Below are 9,806 nucleotides of genomic sequence, written 5' to 3'. Positions count from 1 at the left end.
GAGTCAATTATGATAGACTGGTTAGTAATTACTGATTTAGAGACTGTAACCCTAAACTCCTCTGCTCAATAGATGCACCTTTCCTCCAAAAGTTTGTCCAATCTTTTTTTGAATCTGGTTAAACTGACAGCTTCCACAACATCTTGTGGCAATGAGTTCCACTTTAATTACACACTGTATGAAAAAGAACTTTCTTCTGTTAGTTTTAAACTTACTACCTACTAATTTCATTTTATGACCTCTAATTCTTATATTGAGACAGTAAATAATACATTCCTATTTACTTTCTCTTCCTCATTTAGTATTTTGTAAACCCTTTATATATCCCTCCCCAAGTGCCAGTTCTAAACTGAATAGGCCTAGCCTCTTTAGTCTCTCATGCGGAAGCCCCTCCATAACACTAAGCATTCTTATTGCCCTTCTCTGGACCTTGTCTAGTTCTTCTATATCCTTTTTGAGATGTGGGGACCAGAACTGGGCACAATATTAAAGGCGTGGAATGCATTGTAGATTTATAAAGAGGCATTATGATACTTCCAATTTTGTTTATAATTCCCTTCCTAATAATCTCTAACATTTTATTTGCCTTTTCAACAGCTGCTAAGAACTGAGCTGATGATTTTAGCAAACCGTCCACAATGATTCTTGTATCTGTTTCTTGCGTGGTAACAGCTAATATATAGTCATAGTGTAGGTATAGCCTGGGTTATTTTTGCCCATGTGCATCACTTTACACTTACCTACATTAAATTTCATCTGCCATTTAGTTGCCCATTCACTCAACACTTCAAAAATCTTTCTGTAATTCCTCAGTCCATCTTGGCATAATTTACCACTTCAAATAATTTTGTGACTTCTGCAAATCTGGCCACCTCATTACTCACCCTGCTTTTCCAGATCATTTATGAACATGTTAAAACAGCACTGGTGCCAACACAGATCCCTGGGGAAAGCTGCTGTTTACTTATTTCCATCCTGAAAACTGACTTTTTATATTCACTCTGTCTTCTATCCTTAAAACAATTTCTAATCCACAAGTGGATCTTTATTGTAATCCCATGACTACCTTCCTTCATTAAGAGTCTCTGATAGGGGACCTTGTCAAAGGCTTTTTGGAAATTCAGATATACTATGTCAACTGGATCACTTTAATCCACCTGCTTATTCACATCCTCAAAGAACTCTGTGCTTCACCAATCTACTAATTTCACTTTGACAAAACTATGCTGATCTCTCACCAGCAAGTCACGTTCATCCATATACAGAACAATTTTTTTTTTTTTTAATGGTTTGTACCAGTTTTCCAGGAGTAGACATTAGATTCACTGGCTTGTAGTTCCCTGGGTCCCCTCTAGATCCCTTTTCAAATATTCACACTGAAAACCCTGCGGTCCTCTCGTATCAAGGCTGTTTTTAGTGATAGGTTGCATACTACAGTTAAGAGTTCAGCAATTTCCAATCTGAGTTACTTCAGGGTCCTAGGATGAATGCCATCAGATCCTAGTGAACTGCTACCATTTTGTTTATCAATTTCCTCTGCAGAGTCATCTAATGAAGCCTCTATTTGGTCAGCTCTACAGACTTGTCCTTATTGAGGAGTGGATCAGGTAAAGGAATTTCCCCTAACAACTTACACAGTGAAGACTAAATGCATTTTTATTCATCTGTTTCCCAGCAATGGCCCTTCAAGTATTCCTTTTAGACCTTGATCCTCAAAGGCTCAAATGACTCCCTGGCAGGCCTTCAGCTTCTAATGTACTTAAATGTTTATTGTTACTTTTTATGTCTCTAGCAAGTTTCTCCTCAAATTCTCTCTTAACTTGTCTTATTACAGCTTTACATTTGATTTGCCAAAGTTTGCCCGCTCTTATTTTCCTTATTAGGATTTGACTTCCACATTTTGAAAGAAGCCTTTTTTCTACTTAGTGCCTCAAACTTTGGCACTAAACCACTGGCTCTCTTTTGGTTCACTTCCTATATTTTTTTGATTTGCAGATGCAACCTGCAATATGGTGTTCTTAAGCAGTTCTCACACTGCTCACAAGTGTTCACCTCCTTATGGGCCCCTTTTGCCTAACTTCTGTCTAATTAACTTCCTCATTTTGTTATGATCTCCCTTTTAAAGTTAAATGTTACTCTGGTAGATTTTCTTATCTCCCCTCCTACATGGATAGCAAACTCAACTGCACTGTGGTCACCACTGTAGAGTGGCTCAGCAACACTTACCGTCTGCACCAAATCCTGCACGCTACTATGACTACTTAGAACATATTCTTATGATCTTTAGCTAGATATACATGGAAAAAAGTGATGACAACACAGAATGTTTATAGTTTTACAGCCCACTGTGAACAGGCAGAAGACAGACTAACATAATTTTCAAAAATTGGTATAATTCTTAATATAGGATTTTAAAGTATCAGGTCATCTTTCAATGTAAAACAGCATCTCCCAAGAACTACAGAAATATTCTGCAGAAAGGACACACTGACACCAGAGATGAATAAGCTTGGTAATAAGCAGCCCAGCTACATTTCCAAATATAGCCTATCAGATATGCTGGGGGGAAGGAAGCATCCAAAACAGTAGATATGATAGGTTTAAAAGATCTTCCCCTCCTTTAATACTGCTGGCAAAGAGATGTGTTGTTTTGTCAGACTTTGAACTTTGATTCTAGTAACACACAAAGCGCATTCCGTTAATGAACTGTAAAAAGCTCTCTTCCACTTAATAGTTTTAAGAAGTGAACAAAAGATTTCTACAAAAATTTCACCCCAAAAGCACTTAGTTTGGCAATTTCCTGTTAGAACAGAATATTTAAAACAACTCATATTTAAACAACTCATAGGTCTAATGCTATGTGGTTTTATAGATTTTTTGTCTGTCTCAACATTACAGTCCTATACAAGTATATCACCAAGTTTAGATTGTCAGACTCTAAAATATGGACTTTAAGACAATGCTTTAGGGAAAACTAACTACTACTGTACATAGTTCCAGTCATTTCATAGAAAAAAATGTATCCCTGCAGATTTTATTCACTTAAGTCAAAGTTCATTACAGTATTGCTAGAGTAAAACTGTAATTAAGCATAAAAGAAAAAAAGTTAAACATAAGGCACTATTATCAGATAATGCCCTGTAGTTTACCAGTAAATACATAAAAAAAGAAGGCAATGTAAGTGTTAAGAGAAACAGCCTACACTTACAAGCCCTGCCATTAAAGAGACTTACTCAATCACTAAAACTAAACAACTCCACAGCAAAAAGAGCTCTGTTTAGTATGCTCATTTTAAGTAAATAAAGCCATCAAGACTTAAGTTGCGGACACAGATTACATTTCTAGCAGGAGAAATGCTGCTCCCCTCTTAGAAACTGCAAGCATACAGGCACCAGGAATATGCATGGTTTCTCACAGCAGAAACCTGGTGGATCCACAAGATAAATCTTCCATTTTTGATGAGGAAGATCTCACTTGCACAAGAGGTTCTAATACCAGAATGAATGCCTGTAGTCATGAGGAATCACATGGCAGGGAAACGCTCTCTCTGCCTTCCCCTGACAGAGGTGGGGATCCACATCTGGGCAAAGTGCAGGGGGCAGCTGTTGCTCAACTCCTTTTGATTCTTGGTCTGGAGAAGGTGCAGGGAGCATTTCTCCACTGCTGGATTTCTTGCAAGAATACAGGTCTTTGTTCTGGCAAGGGAAACTCTTGCCAAGGCAAGATCTACCTCATCCAAAGTGGAGAATTTTTTGAAAAGAGCAAGGAACTTTTCTCAGTTGCTCAACTCCTCCTGATCACGGGAGAAGTTAAGATGCCGCTGCCCCACTTCACCTTACTAGAGTACGGGCTGGGAGGCATTTCCCCTAAGAGAGAAGCCCAGCCCTGGTTTGCTTGCAGAAGATGGGGTGGCTGCAGGCTAGAATGTTTGTATGCTCCCCCACTCTTGGATTTCTAGAGCTGCAAATTTCCCAGGCATCCAAGGGTAGGCAATTTAGCTCATCACCTTCTAAATAACTTCCTTCCCCCCAGAAAGTAATGGAACATATTATTTGCTGTCATTACATTGCTCAGTTTGCTTATATGTTACACCTCTCACCCCATCTCTTCCATCAGACTAAGTTCTTTGGGCCAGAACCCACCTACATCTACTGTAGAGTGCCTGTACAGTGCTTAGGCACAATGGAGCTCAGCTCTGTTCTTGACTGACCCTTAGCCACCACAACATTTATAAGCATGCCTACAAAAATATGCATCTTCCATGAACAGATCACCCTTATTGATTAATTCACTAACTTGTATATGCTGTGTAACGTGTCAGTTGTTCACAATATAGTCTATATTGCTTCTTGTTTCGGGCACTTCCCCTCCCATATCTTTGCCCCAGAATCAGGAAAGGTGACTTCTGTTCCCTTATTTCTCCTGTGGCTGCTAATTTGCGCCAACTGGAGAGGTGAGCTCAAAAGGCTGCACCCACTGATTGCTCTTTTGTGGGCTGCCCCCCCCCCTTCTTCCAGAGCCTTGGTCACACTGAAGGAAGACTGTGGTCAAAGCCTCATTTCCTTTGACTCTTTCCTTCCTTTTTCCCCCCAACTCTTCCCAGACAGCTAAACAGCTCTCCCCAGAATAGGACCCCCCCCACCCCCAAAAAAACAACAAAAATCAAGGTAAGCAGTTACCACCTGGATCCCCATTCTCTCTTATTCTCCCTGTTTCTTTAGAGAAGCCAAAACATGGAGAAGGGAATTGGTGCCTAACCCTGTTAACTCCCTGAAGGCCATGTCCAGACAAACACAGCTGTTTGTTACCCTGGGGTCAAGCAGCAGCAGCACGCCTTATGCTGCTACCATTTGTGCCTGAGGAACACCCATGCCACACATGCTCTGGCGTGTGCTCTGCCATGTAGCAGGTTACCCCAGTGGGGTAGAGGGACTGGGGCTAGCAACCTAGCTGGCCCCAGCAGCCTTACCTGGGATCCTGGGGGTCTCCTGAGGCTGTAGCCATGGTGCTCCTGCAATTGGTTCCGACTGGCTAGGCTCCTGTTTTGGGCAGCGCACACTGCTGCCATATGCCACTGTTTTTTGGTATGGGTTTTTCTGACCCTGGGGTCAAACTCCACGCCCCTCCCCCCCGTTGAAAGATGGCAGCACAGGGAACACCTGCATGTACGGTGTATGGTGCTGCAGATGGGTCTGCAGCACCACATACCACATGGCTGTGCTCATCTGGACACAGCCGAAGTGGACAGCCCATCCTGCTACATTCACCTTTATGTCTTCAAGTTTGATCTTTTTCACCTGTGTCTATTCCCTGAAGGTGTACCTAAAGAACTTACTTGTTCAGATGATTTCTGAAAATGCCATTAAAAAACTATTTAAAAAAGTGTCACAGTCAGGTAGAAGGCAACGTTTATTTCCCTAAGGCTGAAAAACGCAGAGCAGCTTTGTACATCCAAGAAACACATTCTATCCTTCCTCAGAACTTATTTCCAATACAAAAAGCATTTTTTTTAAATATAGTTTTAAAAACTGGGAGAGTTCAGTTAACTACCATATTTTCTCACATACCACATGCCCCAAATAAAACACATTTTGTTTTCAGAAAGCAGAATGTAGAAAAAAAATTTTTCCATGGTAACAAAGGACTGACAGAGGAAGTCCTCCTGAAAACAGAGTGTCCAGGAAGTGCAGCATCCCAGAAGGCAGCAGGAACATTGTGATGCAGCAGGACATCAACAAGGCTAGGCTCCAGACCCTTGCAAGGGCAGCAACAAGATTATTATTTATTTATTGAAAATAGTTCTTTATGCAAGTTCATACAAATAAAAGTGTTGCTTCCAAACTACAAGCCTCATCGAGATACTTTATGCAGCAGCTCACTCACCCTCAGCCAACTCAGTGGCTCTTCAGGCAAAAGGTACTGCCTCACCAGCGTGTCCAAGAGGGTTAACAATGAACTCTGCCCCTGTGGAAGGGGAAACAGCAGCTATTTTAGCACACTGCCTGCTTACTTTTTTTCTATTCCTGCTTCCATTCCAGGAAAGGTAAAGACAAGACCTTCCTCACTTAAGACCTGCATCCCAATTGTGGAGAGCTGATGGGACCAGCCGGGGTGGGGGTGGGGGGGGGAAAATAGGTATGTCATATGCAAGTAAATGCTGTAAATTCCAAGTTTCAAGAACAATGATGCAACAGAATAAGTTGCTGTGGATGCAAGCATGTATGTTCAAAGGAGAAATATATTTCTAGAAAAGTCTTCAGAAGAAATTCAGTTACATACAGATTACTAAGGTAATGGCAATTCCAGTATCTTTTTACAATGCAACACACCACTCTCACCAAATTCAACCACAGAGTTAGTTATCCAAACAAATAGTTAAATTCTGAAAGAGTTACAATTTAACTCTAGTCTACTAACTAACTACCTTAAGGGAAAAAAAGATTGTAAGAACAGTTTCACTGTAACACACGCTCCTAAAAATGATCAGAACAATAATCATAGAAAGAAGGACTGGAAGGGTTAGGATCATCAGCTCCAGTCCCCTGCCATGGGCAGGAGGTAACTGGGCTCAAACGAGCTCAACAAGGTGCTTGTCCAGCTTTCCCTTGAACACCGAAAGGGATGGCAATTGTACCACCTCTGCTGGAAGTGTTCCAGATTCTAGTTACTTGTATGGAAAACGTTTTTCCTTATGTCTAGGCGAAACTTTCCGTTGACTAGGTTGTGCTCATTGGTCCTCGCCCTCCCAGGGGGTGGTTTTCTGAAAACATCTATTAGATACTAACAAAAATTCTCTGAGTATATCATATGAACAATGTTTACATGTAAAGTATAATTAAAACTGCTATGTATTAAAAGATCAGATCATAGCTCTGCATACACTGTACACCTTCCATCAACGTGCGCCTTTGCTTTTTATTAAGCAAGTTTTGAGCTCCCTGGAGTTGAACTGAGGTGACACCACCCATTCACAGCCCCTAAACACTTCTTTTATAATTTCCTAGTCCACACACACAACAGCTACTCCCCTAAACACTTTAAAACTTATGAGGTAAAAATATGTTTCAAGTTCAAAATGCTCCACACAGCTATTTTTTTTTTAAATTTAAAATATTGTATCAGATTATCTAGATGGAAATATTGCACCCTGAGTCTGCATAAAATTTCTTATGCATTTTATGAAGATAAGATATTAGGACAATGCAGATAATTTAGTATTCCAGTTCTCACTCTACTGCAGTTGCCAGCCCACACACACTAATTCCTGTAAGAGGTAAATGCCCATGAAAAAAGTATTTTTGATGAGGGGGTAGGGGAAGTGTTCCCACACATGTGAATGTGCTCTATTTTAAAGATTGAGTGATAATCTTTACCTAAAGATAGGAAGACAAGTCTGTCATAAACCTGTATACTTGTAGGGCCCAAAACTCACTTCATACCAAAAAATATGGAAAACAAGACAAACACTAAGATTAAAGGAAATGTAATTTGATATCTCCATACTAAAAAAGTAAAAGCAAACACCTGAGTTTTCCCTTCACTTTCACTATTTGACCTTAGATCCAAAGGAAAACGGCTAATATTAAATATGCTTGATAACGTGTATAGTACTAATTCACGTAGACTTACATGGCATGCACTTTTCTAACTGACCAGCACCACTAACTCTTAAAGGGTAGCGTGGCCCTAGTGTGGATATCAATTTTCCTCCAACTATGTATCTGTAAAAGGAATAAGCTGTTAATAATGAGGCGTTAGTAGAAAAGCTATGCCCACAGGTGTGTGTGCTTCTAAAACAGTGGTTTATAGCCCATTTAACCATAAGGATTTAAGTAGACTGTACGGTATCTGCATTTATTCAATGGAAAGAATCTGCATGGTGCACATCAGGTTGCCACTTAAGATGTATCACAGCTGCAAAGTACTGTATAATGGATGTGATGTTTACCATTCACAGCCTATGCATTTGCTACATTTTTTTTTAAAAACAGTTATCAACAAAAGTGCAACAAGAATGAAACCATTAAGTAATATTTTTGTTTGGGTAATTTAGTCAAAAAACTTCAAAGCAGACATAGCATCTGGTTTTCAGTGAGGTCCTCCTTTTATCAAACTTACAGCTGTGCTGCAGACTGAGACACAAGATAGTCACATGATCTCCTTGTTCTTCAATCAGCCCAGCTGTAAAATACATTAGGATTGTTTGCGGATATATTGCTTTTTTGTTCTGTACTGGAAGGGGAAATATGACGACTGCAAATCTCTTTTTCCTGCAAACCAAAGAATACCAGCAACCCCTTCAACATAAATGAATGCTAAAGGGATGTATGCATATCTTAGAGAAAACTGCCCCTCTCATTCAATTTAAAACTCTCCAATACACTATGCTAAGACCTAACCTTCCAACAAGGAAAAAACATCAGGAGCTATGTAAATGGTTATGCAAAGCAAGAGCACCCAGTTCACTGTGCTATGCATCCATCTATGCTTCTCTTTAAACAAAAAACCCTATGTACCACATGCTTCCAAAAGTTCATGTGCTAAAATATAAACTACTGTAAAAAGGTAACAGTTTTGACTTGACACACAAACCAAGTCATCTCATATTGATAACCTAAGAAACTGAAGTCTCTCTATAATAGCCACAAAGCAAGTATGGCACAGACATCAGACCTGCTTCTACACCAGTGATTCTCAACCATAGTGTCACAGCACCCTGCGATGCTCTGTGCACCGTTCAACAGTGCCACACTATGGTAGTACTGCTGGGTGTGCAAACATAATTCACAAGATAAACCCAGAAATTTCAAATAAGAATCCATAGTATTTTAAAATGTCTTCCCTGTTGTGGTTTTTCTGAGGTTTTGCAACAGAAAAATTGCTCTATCATTTTTCTGTAGTCAAAATGAGTGAAAAGTAGGAGGTGGTATCTTATTTTTTGAGGGGTGCTTCAAGTTGGATGAACAGTGCTTTGAGTCCTAAAAGGTTGAGAACCACTGTCCTACACTGACAACTTCAGGTCCTATAATTCCCCACTGCATTCATTTCTGTAACATTAATACTGGCATTAGCTGTGTCACAGCAAAGACCAGTATGTTTTTTAACCATTTCACCCATATCTGTCAGAATACAGTTACATAATAATAGTAAGAGTAGTATCTATGCTACTTCCTCCTTATTACTGACAAGGATAGGGCTCCAAGGATTAAAAGCTCTAAGGTTTATCATAGTAAGACAATCTTCGTTACACTGCCATGGAGTAAACATCTTTTTTAATAGAAACTGAACTAGAGCTTCTGCTTGCTCCCATAAAGGCTCTTCCACAAAGTTTCCAAACAAAGCAACAATTCAGGCCCACTGTGGTAGTGTTGTATGAGATGTACATCAGTCTACTAGAAATTGGATCTAGATGCACGTTCTTGTTTCACACAGGCTGTCCATTACATCAGGTCTGTTCAACTTGTGAGTGGCTGGAGGCCACATCCCATGCAGGACAAATGCCTTCCCTCATCCCCCACTTCGGGCCACATGCAATACAGGCTCCCTCCCTACCGGCTGTATGGTGTCTGCCCTCCCCCGATCACCAGCCTAGTTCCCCCAATTCTCTGGACCATGGGGCAAGGCAGAAAAAGCTGGAGGATGAAGCAGGAGCCCAGAGACTAGCAGCAGGGTAGTGGTAGCATGGGCAGCAGTGGGGGCATGCATGTAGGGAGTAGTGCCTGAACCAGGAGCCACAGTTGAGCCCCTCAGGGACCCTGTATGGCCTGCAGGCTACAAGTTGCACAGCCCTGCATTAGATGTTAACT

General features: G+C 40.6%; 1 protein-coding gene across 1 annotated transcript in view; it reads right to left on the bottom strand.

Annotated features, from left to right (window-relative positions):
* The window catches only part of SETD3 (SET domain containing 3), a 97,333-nt gene extending 91,383 nt beyond the window's left edge, over positions 1-5,950 (bottom strand). Inside the window, exon 1 of the mRNA XM_019518591.1 lies at positions 5,884-5,950. The gene's annotated coding sequence lies outside the window, so the exon portion shown is untranslated. The remainder of the gene's footprint in view (positions 1-5,883) is intronic.
* Positions 5,951-9,806: the final 3,856 nt, after the last annotated feature.

This window comes from Gavialis gangeticus, unplaced genomic scaffold (assembly GCF_001723915.1).
Source record: "Gavialis gangeticus isolate Ggan-Ray unplaced genomic scaffold, GavGan_comp1, whole genome shotgun sequence".
Lineage (NCBI taxonomy): Eukaryota > Metazoa > Chordata > Crocodylia > Gavialidae > Gavialis > Gavialis gangeticus.
This window is presented reverse-complemented; position numbering and strand designations above follow the sequence as displayed.